The sequence below is a fragment of the Eptatretus burgeri genome, chromosome 2 (genome assembly GCF_056783735.1).
Source record: "Eptatretus burgeri isolate ZD-2024b chromosome 2, Ebu_testis_v1, whole genome shotgun sequence".
Lineage (NCBI taxonomy): Eukaryota > Metazoa > Chordata > Myxini > Myxiniformes > Myxinidae > Eptatretus > Eptatretus burgeri.
The window spans coordinates 8,117,995-8,141,200 of NC_140962.1; the positions used below are offsets into that span (position 1 = coordinate 8,117,995).

At 38.5% G+C, this 23,206-nt stretch overlaps 6 non-coding genes across 6 annotated transcripts; all 6 read left to right on the top strand.

Annotated features, from left to right (window-relative positions):
* Positions 1-3,504: 3,504 nt before the first annotated feature.
* On the top strand, positions 3,505-3,576 carry TRNAG-UCC (transfer RNA glycine (anticodon UCC)). The gene has a single exon. It is a non-coding gene; the product is annotated as a tRNA-Gly (tRNA).
* Positions 3,577-5,350: 1,774 nt separating this feature from the next.
* On the top strand, positions 5,351-5,422 carry TRNAG-UCC (transfer RNA glycine (anticodon UCC)). Its single transcript has one exon. It is a non-coding gene; the product is annotated as a tRNA-Gly (tRNA).
* A 1,756-nt stretch (positions 5,423-7,178) lies between these two features.
* On the top strand, positions 7,179-7,250 carry TRNAG-UCC (transfer RNA glycine (anticodon UCC)). Its single transcript has one exon. It is a non-coding gene; the product is annotated as a tRNA-Gly (tRNA).
* A 9,208-nt stretch (positions 7,251-16,458) lies between these two features.
* TRNAG-UCC (transfer RNA glycine (anticodon UCC)) lies at positions 16,459-16,530 on the top strand. The gene has a single exon. It is a non-coding gene; the product is annotated as a tRNA-Gly (tRNA).
* Positions 16,531-17,734: 1,204 nt separating this feature from the next.
* On the top strand, positions 17,735-17,806 carry TRNAG-UCC (transfer RNA glycine (anticodon UCC)). Its single transcript has one exon. It is a non-coding gene; the product is annotated as a tRNA-Gly (tRNA).
* A 1,757-nt stretch (positions 17,807-19,563) lies between these two features.
* On the top strand, positions 19,564-19,635 carry TRNAG-UCC (transfer RNA glycine (anticodon UCC)). Its single transcript has one exon. It is a non-coding gene; the product is annotated as a tRNA-Gly (tRNA).
* Positions 19,636-23,206: the final 3,571 nt, after the last annotated feature.

Genomic DNA, 23,206 nt, shown 5'->3' on the forward strand with positions numbered 1-23,206 from the left:
TTGAGGATTTTGAAAAATTTGGTCCAAATTGGCCTTTTGACATATTTTGACATTTTGGCATTTGCTGAGCTCAAAATAAACAGGTGTTTGAATTCAGTGACCTGATATGCGAATGCTCTTCAATTTTTAATATTATGAGATTAAAATTGAGGATTTTAGAAATTTAGCAGAGATTGACTTTTTGGCCTCTCCCGACTTCAAAAACTAAAAGGTCGTGAATTCCATTGACCTGAAATGCAAATGCTCTTCAAATTTCAAGTCGATCGGATGAAAATTTAGGATTTAAAAATTTAGCAGAGATTGACCGTTTCGTCTATGTTGACATTTTGGACTATAGTGACCTCAAAAGTTATAGGTGGTTGAATTCAGTGACCTGATATGCAAATGCTGATCAATTTTTAAGATTATGGGATAAAAATTGAGGATTTTAGAAACTTAGCAGAGATTTACCATTTGGCCTCTGCCATCTTCAAAAACTAACAGGTAGTGTATTCCATTGACCTGAAATACAAATGCTCTTCAAATTTCAAGTCGATTGGATGAAAATTGAGGATTTAAAAATTTAGCAGAGATTGTCCATTTGGTCGATGTTGACATTTTGGCCTATAGTGACCTCAAAAGTTATAGGTGGTTGAATTCAGTGACGTGATATGCAAATGCTGATCAATTTTTAAGATTATGGGATTAAAATTGAGGATTTTAGAAACTTAGCAGAGATTGACCATTTGGCCTCTGCCGTCTTCAAAAACTAATAGGTAGTGTATTCCATTGACCTGAAATACAAATGCTCTTCAAATTTCAAGTCGATCGGATGAAAATTGAGGATTTAAAAATTTAGCAGAGATTGTCCATTTGGTCGATGTTGACATTTTGGCCTATGGTGACCTCAAAAGTTATAGGTGGTTGAAATCAGTGACATGGTGCGTAAATCCTTTTCAAATTTCATGTCAGTCGGATGATAATTGAGGATTTTAGAAAATTTGGCCCAAATTGGCCTTTTGGCGTGTGATGACATTTTGGCCTTTGTTTAGCTCAAAATATACAGGTGTTTGAATTCATTGACCTGATATGCGAATGCTCTTCAATGTTTAATATTATGGTAATAAAATTGAGGATTTCGAAATTTAGCACAGATTGACCGTTTGGTCTATGTTGACCTTTTGGCGTATGGTGACCTCTAAAGTTATAGGTGTTTGAATTCAGTGACCTGATATGCAAATGTTCTTCAACTTTTTAAGATAATGGGATTAAAATTGAGGATTTTAGAAATTTAGCAGAGATTGATCTTTTGTTCTCTGTTGACCTTTTGGCCTCTGGCGACTTCAAAAATTAATAGCTGGTGTATTTCATTGACCTGAAATGAAAATGATCTTCAAGGTTCAGGTCAAGCGGCACATGAACTTTCAAAAAGGAGAGGTTCGACTTCTGTTGTCATTTTTCTTCTTCTTTTTGTTCTACTTCTTCCTTCTTGAATCACCGCGTGGTTCTGGGCAACCTTACAATGGCCAGGGAGAGTTTGAATTTGGAAGATCTCGGAAGGTGAAGGTTATGAATGCAAATATGTTTTATTCCCACGAAATGGTCGTTCGGATTTGATGATGAAAGGATGCGTGACAAGTTGATTCATTTTATGAAGATGGTCTTACAATACTTAGAAAACATGGACACCCACACAGCAATGGTGGTATATTGGTGAGCATTGCTGCCTTCCAAGCAGTTGACCTGGGTTCGATTCCCAGCCATCGCAATTCCAATTTACACCTGCATTTTATCTCCGATTTCTCCCACAAAAAAGATAAATTAATTTGAATCAAAATGATCCGATGAAAATTGAGGATTCTGAACAATTTGGTCCAAATTGGCCTTTTGACATATTTTGACATTTTGGCATTTGCTGAGCTCAAAATAAACAGGTGTTTGAATTCAGTGACCTGATATGCGAATGCTCTTCAATTTTTAATATTATGAGAATAAAATTGAGGATTTTAGAAATTTAGCAGAGATTGACTTTTTGGCCTCTCCCGACTTCAAAAACTAAAAGGTGGTGAATTCCATTGACCTGAAATGCAAATGCTCTTCAAATTTCAAGTCGATCGGATGAAAATTTGGGATTTAAAAATTTAGCAGAGATTGACCGTTTCGTCTATGTTGACATTTTGGACTATATTGACCTCAAAAGTTATTGGTGGTTGAATTCAGTGACCTGATATGCAAATGCTGATCAATTTTTAAGATTATGGAATTAAAATTGAGGATTTTAGAAACTTAGCAGAGATTTACCATTTGGCCTCTGCCATCTTCAAAAACTAACAGGTAGTGTATTCCATTGACCTGAAATACAAATGCTCTTCAAATTTCAAGTCGATCGGATGAAAATTGAGGATTTAAAAATTTAGCAGAGATTGTCCATTTGGTCGATGTTGACATTTTGGCCTATAGTGACCTCGAAAGTTATAGGTGGTTGAATTCAGTGACGTGATATGCAAATGCTGATCAATTTTTAAGATTATTGGATTAAAATTGAGGATTTTAGAAACTTAGCAGATTTTGACCATTTGGCCTCTGCCATCTTCAAAAACTAACAGGTAGTGTATTCCATTGACCTGAAATACAAAGGCTCTTCAAATTTCAAGTCGATCGGATGAAAATTGAGGATTTAAAAATTTTGCAGAGATTGTCCATTTGGTCGATGTTGACATTTTGGCCGATAGTGACCTCAAAAGTTCTAGGTGGTTGAAATCAGTGACATGGTGCGTAAATCCTTTTCAAATTTCATGTCAGTCGGATGATAATTGAGGATTTTGGAAAATTTGGCCCAAATTGGCCTTTTGGCGTGTGATGACATTTTGGCCTTTGTTTAGCTCAAAATATACAGGTGTTTGAATTCATTGACCTGATATGCGAATGCTCTTCAATGTTTAAGATTATGGTATTAAAATTGAGGATTTCAAAATTTAGCACAGATTGACCGTTTGGTCTATGTTGACCTTTTGGCGTATGGTGACCTCTAAAGTTATAGGTGTTTGAATTCAGTGACCTGATATGCAAATGTTCTTCAATTTTTAAGATAATGGGATTAAAATTGAGGATTTTAGAAATTCAGCAGAGATTGACCTTTTGTTCTCTGTTGTCCTTTTGGCCTCTGGCGACTTCAAAAATTAATAGTTGGTGTATTTCATTGACCTGAAATGAAAATGATCTTCAAGTTTCAGGTCAATCGGCACATGAACTTTCAAAAAGGAGAGGCTCGACTTCTGTTGTCATTTTTCTTCTTCTTTTTCTTCCACTTCTTCCTTCTTGAATCACCGCTTGGTTCTGGGCAACCTTACAATGGCCAGGGAGAGTTTGAATTTGGAAGATCTCGGAAGGTGAAGGTTATGAATGCAAATATATTTTATTCCCACGAAATGGTCATTCGGATTTGATGATGAAAGGATGCTTGACAAGTTGATTCATTTTATGAAGATGGTCTTACAATATTTAGAAAACATGTACACAAACACAGCAATGGTGGTATAGTGGTGAGCATAGCTGCCTTCCAAGCAGTTGACCTGGGTTCGATTCCCAGCCATCGCAATTCCATTTTACACCTGCATTTTATCTCCAATTTCTCCCACAAAAAAGATAAATTAATTTGAATCAACATGATCCGATGAAAATTGAGGATTTCGAAAAATTTGGTCCAAATTGGCCTTTTGACATATTTTGACATTTTGGCATTTTCTGAGCTCAAAATAAATAGGTGTTTGAATTCAGTGACCTGATATTCGAATGCTCTTCAATTTTTAAGATTATGAGATTAAAATTGAGGATTTTAGAAATTTAGCAGAGATTGACTTTTTGGCCTCTCCCGACTTCAAAAACTAAAAGGTGGTGAATTCCATTGACCTGAAATACAAATGCTCTTCAAATTTCAAGTCGATCGGATGAAAATTGAGGATTTATAAATTTAGCAGAGATTGTCCATTTGGTCGATGTTGACATTTTGGACTAAGGTGACCTCAAAAGTTATAGGTGGTTGAAATCAGTGACATGGTGCGTAAATCCTTTCAAATTTCACGTCAGTCGGATGATAATTGAGGATTTTAGAAAATTTGGCCCAAATTGGCCTTTTGGAGTGTGATGACATTTTGGCCTTTGTTTATCTCAAAATATACAGGTGTTTGAATTCATTGACCTGATATGCGAATGCTCTTCAATTTTTGAGATTATGGTATTAAAATTGAGGATTTTGAAATTTAGCAGAGATTGACCGTTTCGTCTATGGTGACATTTTGGCCTATAGTGACCTCAAAAGTTATAGGTGGTTGAATTCAGTGACCTGATATGCAAATGCTGATCAATTTTTAAGATTATGGGATTAAAATTGAGGATTTTAGAAACTTAGCAGAGATTGACCATTTGGCCTCTGCCATCTTCAAAAACTAACAGGTAGTGAATTCCATTGACCTGAAATGCAAATGCTCTTCAAATTTCAAGTCGATCGGATGAAAATTGAGGATTTAAAAATTTCGCAGAGATTGTCCATTTGGTCGATGTTGACATTTTGGCCTAAGGTGACCTCAAAAGTTATAGGTGGTTGAAATCAGTGACATGGTGCGTAAATCCTTTTCAAATTTCATGTCAGTCGGATGATAATTGAGGATTTTAGAAAATTTGGCCCAAATTGGCCTTTTGGCGTGTGATGACATTTTGGCCTTTGTTTAGCTCAAAATATACAGGTGTTTGAATTCATTGACCTGATATGCGAATGCTCTTCAATTTTTAAGATTATGGTATTAAAATTGAGGATTTTGAAATTTAGCACAGATTGACCGTTTGGTCTATGTTGACCTTTTGGCGTATGGTGGCCTCTAAAGTTATAGGTGTTTGAATTCAGTGACCTGATATGCAAATGTTCTTCAATTTTTAAGATAATGGGATTAAAATTGAAGATTTTAGAAATTCAGCAGAGATTGACCTTTTGTTCTCTGTTGACCTTTTGGCCTCTGGCGACTTCAAAAATTAATAGCTGGTGTATTTCATTGACCTGAAATGAAAATGATCTTCAAGGTTCAGGTCAAGCGGCACATGAACTTTCAAAAAGGAGAGGCTCGACTTCTGTTGTCATTTTTCTTCTTCTTTTTCTTCCACTTCTTCCTTCTTGAATCACCGCTTGGTTCTGGGCAACCTTACAATGGCCAGGGAGAGTTTGAATTTGGAAGATCTCGGAAGGTGAAGGTTATGAATGCAAATATATTTTATTCCCACGAAATGGTCGTTCGGATTTGATGATGAAAGGATGCTTGACAAGTTGATTCATTTTATGAAGATGGTCTTACAATACTTAGAAAACATATACACCCACACAGCGATGGTGGTATAGTGGTGAGCATAGCTGCCTTCCAAGCAGTTGACCTGGGTTCGATTCCCAGCCATCGCAATTCCATTTTACACCTGCATTTTATCTCCAATTTCTCCCAGAAAAAAGATAAATTAATTTGAATCAACATGATCCGATGAAAATTGAGGATTTTCAAAAATTTTGTTCAAATTGGCCTTTTGACATATTTTGACATTTTGGCATTTGCTGAGCTCAAAATAAACAGGTGTTTGAATTCAGTGACCTGGTATGCGAATGCTCTTCAATTTTTAATATTATGAGATTAAAATTGAGGATTTTAGAAATTTAGCAGAGATTGACTTTTTGGCCTCTCCCGACTTCAAAAACTAAAAGGTGGTGAATTCCATTGACCTGAAATGCAAATGCTCTTCAAATTTCAAGTCGATCGGATGAAAATTTAGGATTTAAAAATTTAGCAGAGATTGACCGTTTCGTCTATGTTGACATTTTGGACTATACTGACCTCAAAAGTTATAGGTGGTTGAATTCAGTGACCTGATATGCAAATGCTGATCAATTTTTAAGATTATGGGATTAAAATTTAGGATTTTAGAAACTTAGCAGAGATTGACCATTTGGCCTCTGCCATCTTCAAAAACTAACAGGTAGTGTATTCCATTGACCTGAAATACAAATGCTCTTCAAATTTCAAGTCGATCGGATGAAAATTGAGGATTTAAAAATTTAGCAGAGATTGTCCATTTGGTCGATGTTGACATTTTGGCCTATATTGACCTCAAAAGTTATATGTGGTTGAATTCAGTGACGTGATATGCAAATGCTGATCAATTCTTAAGATTATGGGATTAAAATTGAGGATTTTAGAAACTTAGCAGAGATTGACCATTTGGCCTCTGCCGTCTTCAAAAACTAATAGGTAGTGTATTCCATTGACCTGAAATACAAATGCTCTTCAAATTTCAAGTCGATCGGATGAAAATTGAGGATTTAAAAATTTCGCAGATTGTACATTTGGTCGATGTTGACATTTTGGCCTATGGTGACCTCAAAAGTTATAGGTGGTTGAAATCAGTGACATGGTGCGTAAATCCTTTTCAAATTTCATGTCAGTCGGATGATAATTGAGGATTTTAGAAAATTTGGCCCAAATTGGCCTTTTGGCGTGTGATGACATTTTGGCCTTTGTTTTGCTCAAAATATACAGGTGTTTGAATTCATTGACCTGATATGCGAATGCTCTTCAATGTTTAATATTATGGTATTAAAATTGAGGATTTCGAAATTTAGCACAGATTGACCGTTTGGTCTATGTTGACCTTTTGGCGTATGGTGACTTCTAAAGTTATAGGTGTTTGAATTCAGTGACCTGATATGCAAATGTTCTTCAATTTTTTAAGATAATGGGATTAAAATTGAGGATTTTAGAAATTTAGCAGAGATTGATCTTTTGTTCTCTGTTGACCTTTTGGCCTCTAGCGACTTCAAAAATTAATAGCTGGTGTATTTCATTGACCTGAAATGAAAATGATCTTCAAGGTTCAGGTCAAGCGGCACATGAACTTTCAAAAAGGAGAGGTTCGACTTCTGTTGTCATTTTTCTTCTTCTTTTTGTTCTACTTCTTCCTTCTTGAATCACCGCGTGGTTCTGGGCAACCTTACAATGGCCAGGGAGAGTTTGAATTTGGAAGATCTCGGTAGGTGAAGGTTATGAATGCAAATATATTTTATTCCCACGAAATGGTCGTTCGGATTTGATGATGAAAGGATGCGTGACAAGTTGATTCGTTTTATGAAGATGGTCTTACAATACTTAGAAAACATGGACACCCACACAGCGATGGTGGTATAGTGGTGAGCATAGCTGCCTTCCAAGCAGTTGACCTGGGTTCGATTCCCAGCCATCGCAATTCCATTTTACACCTGCATTTTATCTCCGATTTCTCCCACAAAAAAGATAAATTAATTTGAATCAAAATGATCCGATGAAAATTGAGGATTTTGAAAAATTTGGTCCAAATTGGCCTTTTGACATATTTTGACATTTTGGCATTTGCTGATCTCAAAATAAACAGGTGTTTGAATTCAGTGACCTGATATGCGAATGCTCTTCAATTTTTAATATTATGAGATTAAAATTGAGGATTTTAGAAATTTAGCAGAGATTGACTTTTTGGCCTCTCCCGACTTCAAAAACTAAAAGGTGGTGAATTCCATTGACCTGAAATGCAAATGCTCTTCAAATTTCAAGTCGATCGGATGAAAATTTAGGATTTAAAAATTTAGCAGAGATTGACCTTTTCGTCTATGTTGACATTTTGGACTATAGTGACCTCAAAAGTTATAGGTGGTTGAATTCAGTGACCTGATATGCAAATGCTGATCAATTTTTAAGATTATGGGATTAAAATTGAGGATTTTAGAAACTTAGCAGAGATTGACCATTTGGCCTCTGCCATCTTCAAAAACTAACAGGTAGTGTATTCCATTGACCTGAAATACAAATGCTCTTCAAATTTCAAGTCGATCGGATGAAAATTGAGGATTTAAAAATTTAGCAGAGATTGTCCATTTGGTCGATGTTGACATTTTGGCCAAAGGTGAACTCAAAAGTTATAGGTGGTTGAAATCAGTGACATGGTGCGTAAATCCTTTTCAAATTTCATGTCAGTCGGATGATAATTGAGGATTTTAGAAAATTTGGCCCAAATTGGCCTTTTGGCGTGTGATGACATTTTGGCCTTTGTTTAGCTCAAAATATACAGGTGTTTGAATTCATTGACCTGATATGCGAATGCTCTTCAATGTTTAATATTATGGTATTAAAAGTGAGGATTTCGAAATTTAGCACAGATTGACCATTTGGTCTATGTTGACCTTTTGGCGTATGGTGACCTCTAAAGTTATAGGTGTTTGAATTCAGTGACCTGATATGCAAATGTTCTTCAACTTTTTAAGATAATGGGATTAAAATTGAGGATTTTAGAAATTTAGCAGAGATTGATCTTTTGTTCTCTGTTGACCTTTTGGCCTCTGGCGACTTCAAAAATTAATAGCTGGTGTATTTCATTGACCTGAAATGACAATGATCTTCAAGGTTCAGGTCAAGCGACACATGAACTTTCAAAAAGGAGAGGTTCGACTTCTGTTGTCATTTTTCTTCTTCTTTTTGTTATACTTCTTCCTTCTTGAATCACCGCGTGGTTCTGGGCAACCTTACAATGGCCAGGGAGAGTTTGAATTTGGAAGATCTCGGAAGGTGAAGGTTATGAATGCAAATATATTTTATTCCCACGAAATGGTCGTTCGGATTTGATGATGAAAGGATGCGTGACAAGTTGATTCATTTTATGAAGATGGTGTTACAATACTTAGAAAACATGTACACCCACACAGCGATTGTGGTATAGTGGGAGCATAGCTGCCTTCCAAGCAGTTGACCTGGGTTCGATTCCCAGCCATCGCAATTCCATTTTACACCTGCATTTTATCTCCGATTACTCCCGCAAAAAAGATAAATTAATTTGAATCAACATGATCCGATGAAAATTGAGGATTTTGAAAAATTTGGTCCAAATTGGCCTTTTGACATATTTTGACATTTTGGCATTTGCTGAGCTCAAAATAAACAGGTGTTTGAATTCAGTGACCTGATATGTGAATGCTCTTCAATTTTTAATATTATGAGATTAAAATTGAGGATTTTAGAAATTTAGCAGAGATTGACTTTTTGGCCTCTCCCGACTTCAAAAACTAAAAGGTGGTGAATTCCATTGACCTGAAATGCAAATGCTCTTCAAATTTCAAGTCGATCGGATGAAAATTTAGGATTAAAAAATTTAGCAGAGATTGACCGTTTCGTCTATGTTGACATTTTGGCCTATAGTGACCTCAAAAGTTATAGGTGGTTGAATTCAGTGACCTGATATGCAAATGCTGATCAATTTTTAAGATTATGTGATTAAAATTGAGGATTTTAGAAACTTAGCAGAGATTGACCATTTGGCCTCTGCCATCTTCAAAAACTAACAGGTAGTGTATTCCATTGACCTGAAATACAAATGCTCTTCAAATTTCAAGTCGATCGGATGAAAATTGAGGATTTAAAAATTTAGCAGAGATTGTCCATTTGGTCGATGTTGACATTTTGGCCTAAGGTGACCTCAAAAGTTATAGGTGGTTGAAAGCAGTGACATGGTGCGTAAATCCTTTTCAAATTTCATGTCAGTCGGATGATAATTGAGGATTTTAGAAAATTTGGTCCAAATTGGCCTTTTGGCGTGTGAGGACATTTTGGCCTTTGTTTAGCTCAAAATATACAGGTGTTTGAATTCATTGACCTGATATGCGAATGCTCTTCAATGTTTAAGATTATGGTATTAAAAGTGAGGATTTCGAAATTTAGCACAGATTGACCGTTTGGTCTATGTTGACCTTTTGGCGTATGGTGACCTCTAAAGTTATAGGTGTTTGAATTCAGTGACCTGATATGCAAATGTTCTTCAATTTTTAAGATAATGGGATTAAAATTGAGGATTTTAGAAATTTAGCAGAGATTGACCTTTTGTTCTCTGTTGACCTTTTGGCCTCTGGCGACTTCAAAAATTAATAGTTGGTGTATTTCATTGACCTGAAATGAAAATGATCTTCAAGGTTCAGGTCAATCGGCACATGAACTTTCAAAAAGGAGAGGCTCGACTTCTGTTGTCATTTTTCTTCTTCTTTTTCTTCCACTTCTTCCTTCTTGAATCACCGCTTAGTTCTCGGCAACCTTACAATGGCCAGGGAGAGTTTGAATTTGGAAGATCTCGGAAGGTGAAGGTTATGAATGCAAATATATTTTATTCCCACGAAATGGTCGTTCGGATTTGATGATGAAAGGATGCGTGACAAGTTGATTCATTTTATGAAGATGGTGTTACAATACTTAGAAAACATGTACACCCACACAGCGATTGTGGTATAGTGGGAGCATAGCTGCCTTCCAAGCAGTTGACCTGGGTTCGATTCCCAGCCATCGCAATTCCATTTTACACCTGCATTTTATCTCCGATTACTCCCGCAAAAAAGATAAATTAATTTGAATCAACATGATCCGATGAAAATTGAGGATTTTGAAAAATTTGGTCCAAATTGGCCTTTTGACATATTTTGACATTTTGGCATTTGCTGAGCTCAAAATAAACAGGTGTTTGAATTCAGTGACCTGATATGTGAATGCTCTTCAATTTTTAATATTATGAGATTAAAATTGAGGATTTTAGAAATTTAGCAGAGATTGACTTTTTGGCCTCTCCCGACTTCAAAAACTAAAAGGTGGTGAATTCCATTGACCTGAAATGCAAATGCTCTTCAAATTTCAAGTCGATCGGATGAAAATTTAGGATTAAAAAATTTAGCAGAGATTGACCGTTTCGTCTATGTTGACATTTTGGCCTATAGTGACCTCAAAAGTTATAGGTGGTTGAATTCAGTGACCTGATATGCAAATGCTGATCAATTTTTAAGATTATGTGATTAAAATTGAGGATTTTAGAAACTTAGCAGAGATTGACCATTTGGCCTCTGCCATCTTCAAAAACTAACAGGTAGTGTATTCCATTGACCTGAAATACAAATGCTCTTCAAATTTCAAGTCGATCGGATGAAAATTGAGGATTTAAAAATTTAGCAGAGATTGTCCATTTGGTCGATGTTGACATTTTGGCCTAAGGTGACCTCAAAAGTTATAGGTGGTTGAAAGCAGTGACATGGTGCGTAAATCCTTTTCAAATTTCATGTCAGTCGGATGATAATTGAGGATTTTAGAAAATTTGGTCCAAATTGGCCTTTTGGCGTGTGAGGACATTTTGGCCTTTGTTTAGCTCAAAATATACAGGTGTTTGAATTCATTGACCTGATATGCGAATGCTCTTCAATGTTTAAGATTATGGTATTAAAAGTGAGGATTTCGAAATTTAGCACAGATTGACCGTTTGGTCTATGTTGACCTTTTGGCGTATGGTGACCTCTAAAGTTATAGGTGTTTGAATTCAGTGACCTGATATGCAAATGTTCTTCAATTTTTAAGATAATGGGATTAAAATTGAGGATTTTAGAAATTTAGCAGAGATTGACCTTTTGTTCTCTGTTGACCTTTTGGCCTCTGGCGACTTCAAAAATTAATAGTTGGTGTATTTCATTGACCTGAAATGAAAATGATCTTCAAGGTTCAGGTCAATCGGCACATGAACTTTCAAAAAGGAGAGGCTCGACTTCTGTTGTCATTTTTCTTCTTCTTTTTCTTCCACTTCTTCCTTCTTGAATCACCGCTTAGTTCTCGGCAACCTTACAATGGCCAGGGAGATTTTGAATTTGGAAGATCTCGGAAGGAGAAGGTTATGAATGGAAATATATTTTATTCCCACGAAATGGTCGTTCGGATTTGATGATGAAAGGATGCTTGACAAGTTGATTCATTTTATGAAGATGGTCTTACAATATTTAGAAAACATGTACACCCACACAGCGATGGTGGTATAGTGGTGAGCATAGCTGCCTTCCAAGTAGTTGATCTTGGTTCGATTCCCAGCCATCGCAATTCCATTTTACACCTGCATTTTATCTCCAATTTCTCCCACAAAAAAGATAAATTAATTTGAATCAACATGATCCGATGAAAATTGAGGATTTCGAAAAATTTGGTCCAAATTGGCCTTTTGACATATTTTGACATTTTGGCATTTTCTGAGCTCAAAATAAACAGGTGTTTGAATTCAGTGACCTGATATTCGAATGCTCTTCAATTTTTAAGATTATGAGATTAAAATTGAGGATTTTAGAAATTCAGCAGAGATTGACTTTTCGGCCTCTCCCGACTTCAAAAACTAAAAGGTCGTGAATTCCATTGACCTGAAATGCAAATGCTCTTCAAATTTCAAGTCGATCGGATGAAAATTGAGGATTTAAAAATTTAGCAGAGATTGTCCATTTGGTCGATGTTGACATTTTGGCCTAAGGTGACCTCAAAAGTTATAGGTGGTTGAAATCAGTGACATGGTGCGTAAATCCTTTTCAAATTTCACGTCAGTCGGATGATAATTGAGGATTTTAGAAAATTTGGCCCAAATTGGCCTTTTGGAGTGTGATGACATTTTGGCCTTTGTTTAGCTCAAAATATACAGGTGTTTGAATTCATTGACCTGATATGCGAATGCTCTTCAATTTTTAAGATTATGGTATTAAAATTGAGGATTTTGAAATTTAGCACAGATTGACCGTTTGGTCTATGTTGACCTTTTGGCGTACGGTGACCTCTAAAGTTATAGTTGTTTGAATTCAGTGACCTGATATGCAAATGTTCTTCAATTTTTAAGATAATGGGATTAAAATTGACGATTTTAGAAATTCAGCAGAGATTGACCTTTTGTTCTCTGTTGACCTTTTGTTGACAAAGCGCGGAGGAGCTCCTTGTGAGCCAACGGCCATCCATATCTAGTGCCCAACTGTGTCTGCGGACGTCCTCCTGCAGTTGGGTCACTTCTTATTTGGAGGTTGGTGGCAGGATTTGCACTCCGGCCACCGTAAAACCCTTCATTCCGCAAAACGCAAAAACGCAAAAAAATCTGAAAACCCACTCCGTGGGAGTACCTCCTGTGCAGCTTCCCTTCGCAGGGCAGCTCACCGGATGACGGGATTGGGGCAAAGCCTTCGGGACCCCCAATCTTTGATAGGAGGGAAACCACGGGGTAACATCCCTGGGTCAGATTGCGGGAGAGTGTGTCGGAGTGGTGCTGAGGTGTCGTCCACCAGACGGCGGTCTCCTTGGGTTAACCTGAGGCAGTCCCTTCGGGTGGGTGCCTGGAATGTCCTATCCCTAAGAGAGGATGATCACCTGTCTCTGTTATCATCTGAGCTCAAGCGTTTGGACATCGGGATTGCAGCTCTCTCTGAGGTTCGGAGACCGGATTGCGGCGAGATAATGGTGGGTGATTACACCTACTATTGGTCTGGTCGCTCTGATGGTTAACATACCCAAGGAGTTGCTGTAGCTGTGTCCAATAAGCTGACCCCAATGATAATTGAGGTAACACCGGTCAACAAGCGTATTATGAGATTAAGGATTCGTCACTCCTTAGGTGTCATTTCCCTGGTCTCTGTTTATGCTCCGACTGAGGCGAGTGATCTCACCGTGAAGGATGCATTCTACGCCACACTCGAGTCTGTGGTTGATCAGTGCCCCAGACGAGATACACTTCTAGTCTTGGAGGATTTCAATGCATCGACTGGAACTGATAGGGACGGTTATGAGGTGTGTGTTGGTCCCCATGGGTCAGGAACTATGAACCAGAATAGCACTAAGTTCCTTGACTTTGCAAGAAGTCATGGACTTCGGGTGGCTGGTTCATGGTTTCAGCGCCCACAAGCTCATCGCTGGACTTGGTATTCCAACGCTGGCGGTGTGGCAAAGGAGATTGACCATGTCCTCATTGACGGTCGTTGGAGGATGATCCAGAACTGCAGGGTCTACCGGAGTGCTCAGTTCCTCAATACTGACCACAGGCTTGTTGTAGCAACTCCAAAGCTGCACCTTAAATCCTGGAGAATGGTACCATCCCAGCCGAGGCTGGATGTTGCCAAGCTCAGAGATGAGAGAGTAGCTGAGGAGTTTGCGAACAGGCTGAGTGGACACTTGGGGGGTCTGGGTACTTTGGGGGGTCCTGAAGAGTTGTGGAGCGCCATTAAGACCACCGTCCTTGATGTTGCCGGTGGATGCCTTGGAGCTCACCGCAGGGCAAAGAAGAATTTTGTCTCTCAAGGGACACTGGATACCATTGACCAGAGTCGCAGGGCCAGGCTGAATGGCAGAGCTGAGCTGTTCAGGGAGCTGAGGCGTAAAACTGTACGTGCACTGAGGGTGGACAAGGAGGCCTATGTGCGAGGAATCTGTGAGGGGGTAGAGCATCACCTGTGGACAGGTGATTCTCGTCCCGCTTACAGGGGAATTCGCGCATTACGTTCATCCAAGCCCATCCCTCGGAGCACTGCAGTTCGAGCAGAGAGTGGTAGGCTATTGACAGAGGAGTCTGAAGTGAAGGCCCGCTGGGCCGGTTACTTTGAACGGTTGTACCAGGCTGATCCCCCAGCTGTCGAGTTGGACGTCAAGGGTGTTACAATCCCTGTTGCTGACCCTCGAATCAACTGTGGTCCACCTACGCTTGTGGAAACACTGGCTGCGGTGAACCAGTTGAAACGGGGCAAAGCTCCAGGGATCTGTGGCATCCATGCCAAACTTCTCAAGGCTGGTGGAAATGCTGCACTCGTGTCGTTGCATGCAGTTTTGTGCTCTGCCTGGAACACAGGCATCATCCCAACTGACTGGAAGAGGAGCCTTGTTGTCCCTCTCTGGAAAGGGACGGGTGATCGCCAAGACTGCAACAACTACCGAGGGGTGACGCTGCTCTCAGTGCCGGGCAAGGTCTTTGCTCGGATAATTCATGATAGGGTTCGCCACCATCTGCTTGAGCACCAGCGTCCAGAGCAGTCAGGCTTTACACCAAAGAGGTCAACGATTGACCGTATCCTTGCTCTTCGTGTCCTCACCGAACGCAGACGAGAGTTTCGGCAGGGGCTGCTTGCAGCCTATGTTGATCTCTGTAAAGCGTTCGATTCAGTGAATCGGGATGTCCTCTGGAGGATTCTTGGTCTTCGTGGGGTGCCACCAAAACTGATCGATCTGATGTCTGAACTCTACTCTGGTACTGAGATTGCTGTGAAGTGTGGTGGTACCATCTCTGACTTATTTCCAGTTGTTACTGGAGTTCATCAGGGATGTGTACTTGCCCCCACACTTTTCAGCACTTGTATGGACTGGATTCTAGGGAGGATGTCGGAGAGATCAAGTTGTGGTGCATCATTTGGGAATGTCAAGATCTCGGACCTTGACTTTGCCGATGATGCAGTCATCTTTGCGGAGACTTTAGACATCCTCTTGGGGGCCCTCGAGGTGCTGAATGAGGAGTCGGAGCCGTTGGGATTACGGGTTTCTTGGGTCAAAACTAAATCCAGGCTTTCGGTGACATCTTGGATGCTGCTGTCCTGTCTGTGTCTGTTTGTGGTGAGGATGTTGAGGTCGTGGAGAGATTCACTTACCTTGGCAGTGATATTCATGTCTCTGCTGGCTGCAAGTCAGAGGTCAATAGACGTCTGGGTCGGACCTGGGGAGTCATGGATTCACTGGATCATGGGGTGTGGCACTGCCGGTACCTGTGCGGGAGGACGAAAGTCCGAGTCTTCAGGTCCTTGGTACTTCCAGTCTTGCTTTATGGATGCGAGACTTGGACTCTGACCAAGGATCTGAGACGGAGACTTAATTCCTTTGGTACCTGGTGTCTTCGGAGAATCCTTGGCTATCGCTGGTCGGATTTTGTGTCCAACGAGCGGTTGCTGAGAGAGACTCGGATGAGATTTGTTACCTACATAGTCCGTGAGCGTCAGTTGCGGCGGTATGGACATGTGGCTCGTTTTCCTGACTCTGATCCTGCTCACCAGATTCTCTCAGCGAGGGAGTCTCATGAGTGGAGGAGGCCAGTGGGTCGACCACGTGCCTCATGGTTGCAACAGGTTGACCATCATCTCAAGGAGATGGGGATGGGCCTGGCATCTGCCTGGGGGATGGCCAGCCGGAGGCCCCTGGAGTACCGGCGGAAAGTGGACGCAGCGACGTGCTGTTCTGGCACATGCTCCCATACCTGACCTGACCTGACCTTTTGGCCTCTGGCGACTTCAAAAATTAATAGTTGGTGTATTTCATTGACCTGAAATGAAAATGATCTTCAAGGTTCAGGTCAATCGGCACATGAACTTTCAAAAAGGAGAGGCTCGACTTCTGTTGTCATTTTTCTTCTTCGTTTTCTTCCACTTCTTCCTTCTTGAATCACCGCTTGGTTCTGGGCAACCTTACAATGGCCAGGGAGAGTTTGAATTTGGAAGATCTCGGAAGGTGAAGGTTATGAATGCAAATATATTTTATTCCCACGAAATGGTCGTTCGGATTTGATGATGAAAGGATGCGTGACAAGTTGATTCATTTTATGAAGATGGTCTTACAATACTTAGAAAACATGGACACCCACACAGCGATGGTGGTATAGTGGTGAGCATTGCTGCTTTCCAAGCAGTTGACCTGGGTTCGATTCCCAGCCATCGCAATTCCATTTTACACCTGCATTTTATCTCCAATTTCTCCCACAAAAAAGATAAATTAATTTGAATCAACATGATACGATGAAAATTGAGGATTTCGAAAAATTTGGTCCAAATTGGCCTTTTGACATTTTGGCATTTTCTGAGCTCAAAATAAACAGGTGTTTGAATTCAGTGACCTGATATGCGAATGCTCTTCAATTTTTAAGATTATGAGATTAAAATTGAGGATTTTAGAAACTTAGCAGAGATTGACCATTTGGCCTCTGCCTTCTTCAAAAACTAACAGGTAGTGTATTCCATTGACCTGAAATACAAATGCTCTTCAAATTTCAAGTCGATCGGATGAAAATTGAGGATTTAAAAATTTAGCAGAGATTGTCCATTTGGTCGATGTAGACATTTTGGCCTATGGTGACCTCAAAAGTTATAGGTGGTTGAAATCAGTGACATGGTGCGTAAATCATTTTCAAATTTCATGTCAGTCGGAAGATAATTGAGGATTTTAGAAAATTTGGCCCAAATTGGCCTTTTGGCGTGTGATGACATTTTGGCCTTTGTTTAGCTCAAAATATACAGGTGTTTGAATTCATTGACCTGATATGCGAATGCTCTTCAATGTTTAATATTATGGTAATAAAATTGAGGATTTCGAAATTTAGCACAGATTGACCGTTTGGTCTATGTTGACCTTTTGGCGTATGGTGACTTCTAAAGTTATAGGTGTTTGAATTCAGTGACCTGATATGCAAATGTTCTTCAATTTTTTAAGATAATGGGATTAAAATTGAGGATTTTAGAAATTTAGCAGAGATTGATCTTTTGTTCTCTGTTGACCTTTTGGCCTCTGGTGACTTCAAAAATTAATAGCTGGTGTATTTCATTGACCTGAAATGAAAATGATCTTCAAGGTTCAGGTCAAGCGGCACATGAACTTTCAAAAAGGAGAGGTTCGACTTCTGTTGTCATTTTTCTTCTTCTTTTTGTTCTACTTCTTCCTTCTTGAATCACCGCGTGGTTCTGGGCAACCTTACAATGGCCAGGGAGAGTTTGAATTTGGAAGATCTCGGAAGGTGAGGGTTATGAATGCAAATATATTTTATTCCCACGAAATGGTCGTTCGGATTTGATGATGAAACGATGCGTGACAAGTTGATTCATTTTATGAAGATGGTCTTACAATACTTAGAAAACATGTACACCCACACAGCGATGGTGGTATAGTGGTGAGCATTGCTGCCTTCCAAGCAGTTGACCAGGGTTCGATTCCCAGCCATCGCAATTCCATTTTACACCTGCATTTTATCTCCGATTTCTCCCACAAAAAGATAAATTAATTTGAATCAAAATGATCCGATGAAAATTGAGGATTTTGAAAAATTTGGTCCAAATTGGCCTTTTGACATATTTTGACATTTTGGCATTTGCTGAGCTCAAAATAAACAGGTGTTTGAATTCAGTGACCTGATATGCGAATGCTCTTCAATTTTTAATATTATGAGATTAAAATTGAGGATTTTAGAAATTTAGCAGAGATTGACTTTTTGGCCTCTCCCGACTTCAAAAACTAAAAGGTGGTGAATTCCATTGACCTGAAATGCAAATGTTCTTAAAATTTCAAGTCGATCGGATGAAAATTTAAGATTTAAAAATTTAGCAGAGATTCACCGTTTCGTCTATGTTGACATTTTGGACTATAGTGACCTCAAAAGTTATAGGTGGTTGAATTCAGTGACCTGATATGCAAATGCTGATCAATTTTTAAGATTATGGGATTAAAATTGAGGATTTTAGAAACTTAGCAGAGATTTACCATTTGGCCTCTTCCATCTTCAAAAACTAACAGGTAGTGTATTCCATTGACCTGAAATACAAATGCTCTTCAAATTTCAAGTCGATCGGATGAAAATTGAGGATTTAAAAATTTAGCAGAGATTGTCCATTTGGTCGATGTTGACATTTTGGCCTATAGTGACCTCAAAAGTTATAGGTGGTTGAATTCAGTGACGTGATATGCAAATGCTGATCAATTTTTAAGATTATGGGATTAAAATTGAGGATTTTAGAAACTTAGCAGAGATTGACCATTTGGCCTCTGCCGTCTTCAAAAACTAATAGGTAGTGTATTCCATTGACCTGAAATACAAATGCTCTTCAAATTTCAAGTCGATCGGATGAAAATTGAGGATTTAAAAATTTCGCAGAGATTGTCCATTTGGTCGATGTTGACATTTTGGCCTATGGTGACCTCAAAAGTTATAGGTGGTTGAAATCAGTGACATGGTGCGTAAATCCTTTTCAAATTTCATGTCAGTCGGATGATAATTGAGGATTTTAGAAAATTTGGCCCAAATTGGCCTTTTGGCGTGTGATGACATTTTGGCCTTTGTTTAGCTCAAAATATACAGGTGTTTGAATTCATTGACCTGATATGCGAATGCTCTTCAATGTTTAATATTATGGTAATAAAATTGAGGATTTCGAAATTTAGCACAGATTGACCGTTTGGTCTATGTTGACCTTTTGGCGTATGGTGACTTCTAAAGTTATAGGTGTTTGAATTCAGTGACCTGATATGCAAATATTCTTCAATTTTTTAAGATAATGGGATTAAAATTGAGGATTTTAGAAATTTAGCAGAGATTGATCTTTTGTTCTCTGTTGACCTTTTGGCCTCTGGTGACTTCAAAAATTAATAGCTGGTGTATTTCATTGACCTGAAATGAAAATGATCTTCAAGGTTCAGGTCAAGCGGCACATGAACTTTCAAAAAGGAGAGGTTCGACTTCTGTTGTCATTTTTCTTCTTCTTTTTGTTCTACTTCTTCCTTCTTGAATCACCGCGTGGTTCTGGGCAACCTTACAATGGCCAGGGAGAGTTTGAATTTGGAAGATCTCGGAAGGTGAGGGTTATGAATGCAAATATATTTTATTCCCACGAAATGGTCGTTCGGATTTGATGATGAAACGATGCGTGACAAGTTGATTCATTTTATGAAGATGGTCTTACAATACTTAGAAAACATATACACCCACACAGCGATGGTGGTATAGTGGTGAGCATAGCTGCCTTCCAAGCAGTTGACCAGGGTTCGATTCCCAGCCATCGCAATTCCATTTTACACCTGCATTTTATCTCCGATTTCTCCCACAAAAAGATAAATTAATTTGAATCAAAATGATCCGATGAAAATTGAGGATTTTGAAAAATTTGGTCCAAATTGGCCTTTTGACATATTTTGACATTTTGGCATTTGCTGAGCTCAAAATAAACAGGTGTTTGAATTCAGTGACCTGATATGCGAATGCTCTTCAATTTTTAATATTATGAGATTAAAATTGAGGATTTTAGAAATTTAGCAGAGATTGACTTTTTGGCCTCTCCCGACTTCAAAAACTAAAAGGTGGTGAATTCCATTGACCTGAAATGCAAATGTTCTTAAAATTTCAAGTCGATCGGATGAAAATTTAAGATTTAAAAATTTAGCAGAGATTCACCGTTTCGTCTATGTTGACATTTTGGACTATAGTGACCTCAAAAGTTATAGGTGGTTGAATTCAGTGACCTGATATGCAAATGCTGATCAATTTTTAAGATTATGGGATTAAAATTGAGGATTTTAGAAACTTAGCAGAGATTTACCATTTGGCCTCTTCCATCTTCAAAAACTAACAGGTAGTGTATTCCATTGACCTGAAATACAAATGCTCTTCAAATTTCAAGTCGATCGGATGAAAATTGAGGATTTAAAAATTTAGCAGAGATTGTCCATTTGGTCGATGTTGACATTTTGGCCTATAGTGACCTCAAAAGTTATAGGTGGTTGAATTCAGTGACGTGATATGCAAATGCTGATCAATTTTTAAGATTATGGGATTAAAATTGAGGATTTTAGAAACTTAGCAGAGATTGACCATTTGGCCTCTGCCGTCTTCAAAAACTAATAGGTAGTGTATTCCATTGACCTGAAATACAAATGCTCTTCAAATTTCAAGTCGATCGGATGAAAATTGAGGATTTAAAAATTTAGCAGAGATTGTCCATTTGGTCGATGTTGACATTTTGGCCTATGGTGACCTCAAAAGTTATAGGTGGTTGAAATCAGTGACATGGTGCGTAAATCCTTTTCAAATTTCATGTCAGTCGGATGATAATTCAGGATTTTAGAAAATTTGGCCCAAATTGGCCTTTTGGCGTGTGATGACATTTTGGCCTTTGTTTAGCTCAAAATATACAGGTGTTTGAATTCATTGACCTGACATGCGAATGCTCTTCAATGTTTAATATTATGGTAATAAAATTGAGGATTTCGAAATTTAGCACAGATTGACCGTTTGGTCTATGTTGACCTTTTGGCGTATGGTGACTTCTAAAGTTATAGGTGTTTGAATTCAGTGACCTGATATGCAAATGTTCTTCAATTTTTTTAAGATAATGGGATTAAAATTGAGGATTTTAGAAATTTAGCAGAGATTGATCTTTTGTTCTCTGTTGACCTTTTGGCCTCTGGCGACTTCAAAAATTAATAGCTGGTGTATTTCATTGACCTGAAATGAAAATGATCTTCAAGGTTCAGGTCAAGCGGCACATGAACTTTCAAAAAGGAGAGGTTCGACTTCTGTTTTCATTTTTCTTCTTCTTTTTGTTCTACTTCTTCCTTCTTGAATCACCGCGTGGTTCTGGGCAACCTTACAATGGCCAGGGAGAGTTTGAATTTGGAAGATCTCGGAAGGTGAAGGTTATGAATGCAAATATATTTTATTCCCACGAAATGGTCGTTCGGATTTGATGATGAAAGGATGCGTGACAAGTTGATTCATTTTATGAAGATGGTCTTACAATACTTAGAAAACATGAACACCCACACAGTGATGGTGGTATAGTGGTGAGCAGAGCTGCCTTCCAAGCAGTTGACCTGGGTTCGATTCCCAGCCATCGCAATTCCATTTTACACCTGCATTTTATCTCCGATTTCTCCCACAAAAAAGATAAATTAATTTGAATCAAAATGATCCGATGAAAATTGAGGATTTTGAAAAATTTGGTCCAAATTGGCCTTTTGACATATTTTGACATTTCGGCGTTTGCTGAGCTCAAAATAAACAGGTGTTTGAATTCAGTGACCTGATATGCGAATGCTCTTCAATTTTTAATATTATGAGATTAAAATTGAGGATTTTAGAAATTTAGCAGAGATTGACTTTTTGGCCTCTCCCGACTTCAAAAACTAAAAGGTCGTGAATTCCATTGACCTGAAATGCAAATGCTCTTCAAATTTCAAGTCGATCGGATGAAAATTTAGGATTTAAAAATTTAGCAGAGATTGACCGTTTCGTCTATGTTGACATTTTGGACTATAGTGACCTCAAAAGTTATAGGTGGTTGAATTCAGTGACCTGATATGCAAATGCTGATCAATTTTTAAGATTATGGGATAAAAATTGAGGATTTTAGAAACTTAGCAGAGATTTACCATTTGGCCTCTGCCATCTTCAAAAACTAACAGGTAGTGTATTCCATTGACCTGAAATACAAATGCTCTTCAAATTTCAAGTCGATTGGATGAAAATTGAGGATTTAAAAATTTAGCAGAGATTGTCCATTTGGTCGATGTTGACATTTTGGCCTATAGTGACCTCAAAAGTTATAGGTGGTTGAATTCAGTGACGTGATATGCAAATGCTGATCAATTTTTAAGATTATGGGATTAAAATTGAGGATTTTAGAAACTTAGCAGAGATTGACCATTTGGCCTCTGCCGTCTTCAAAAACTAATAGGTAGTGTATTCCATTGACCTGAAATACAAATGCTCTTCAAATTTCAAGTCGATCGGATGAAAATTGAGGATTTAAAAATTTCGCAGAGATTGTCCATTTGGTCGATGTTGACCTTTTGGCCTATGGTGACCTCAAAAGTTATAGGTGGTTGAAATCAGTGACATGGTGCGTAAATCCTTTTCAAATTTCATGTCAGTCGGATGATAATTGAGGATTTTAGAAAATTTGGCCCAAATTGGCCTTTTGGCGTGTGATGACATTTTGGCCTTTGTTTAGCTCAAAATATACAGGTGTTTGAATTCATTGACCTGATATGCGAATGCTCTTCAATGTTTAATATTATGGTAATAAAATTGAGGATTTCGAAATTTAGCACAGATTGACCGTTTGGTCTATGTTGACCTTTTGGCGTATGGTGACCTCTAAAGTTATAGGTGTTTGAATTCAGTGACCTGATATGCAAATGTTCTTCAACTTTTTAAGATAATGGGATTAAAATTGAGGATTTTAGAAATTTAGCAGAGATTGATCTTTTGTTCTCTGTTGACCTTTTGGCCTCTGGCGACTTCAAAAATTAATAGCTGGTGTATTTCATTGACCTGAAATGAAAATGATCTTCAAGGTTCAGGTCAAGCGGCACATGAACTTTCAAAAAGGAGAGGTTCGACTTCTGTTGTCATTTTTCTTCTTCTTTTTGTTCTACTTCTTCCTTCTTGAATCACCGCGTGGTTCTGGGCAACCTTACAATGGCCAGGGAGAGTTTGAATTTGGAAGATCTCGGAAGGTGAAGGTTATGAATGCAAATATGTTTTATTCCCACGAAATGGTCGTTCGGATTTGATGATGAAAGGATGCGTGACAAGTTGATTCATTTTATGAAGATGGTCTTACAATACTTAGAAA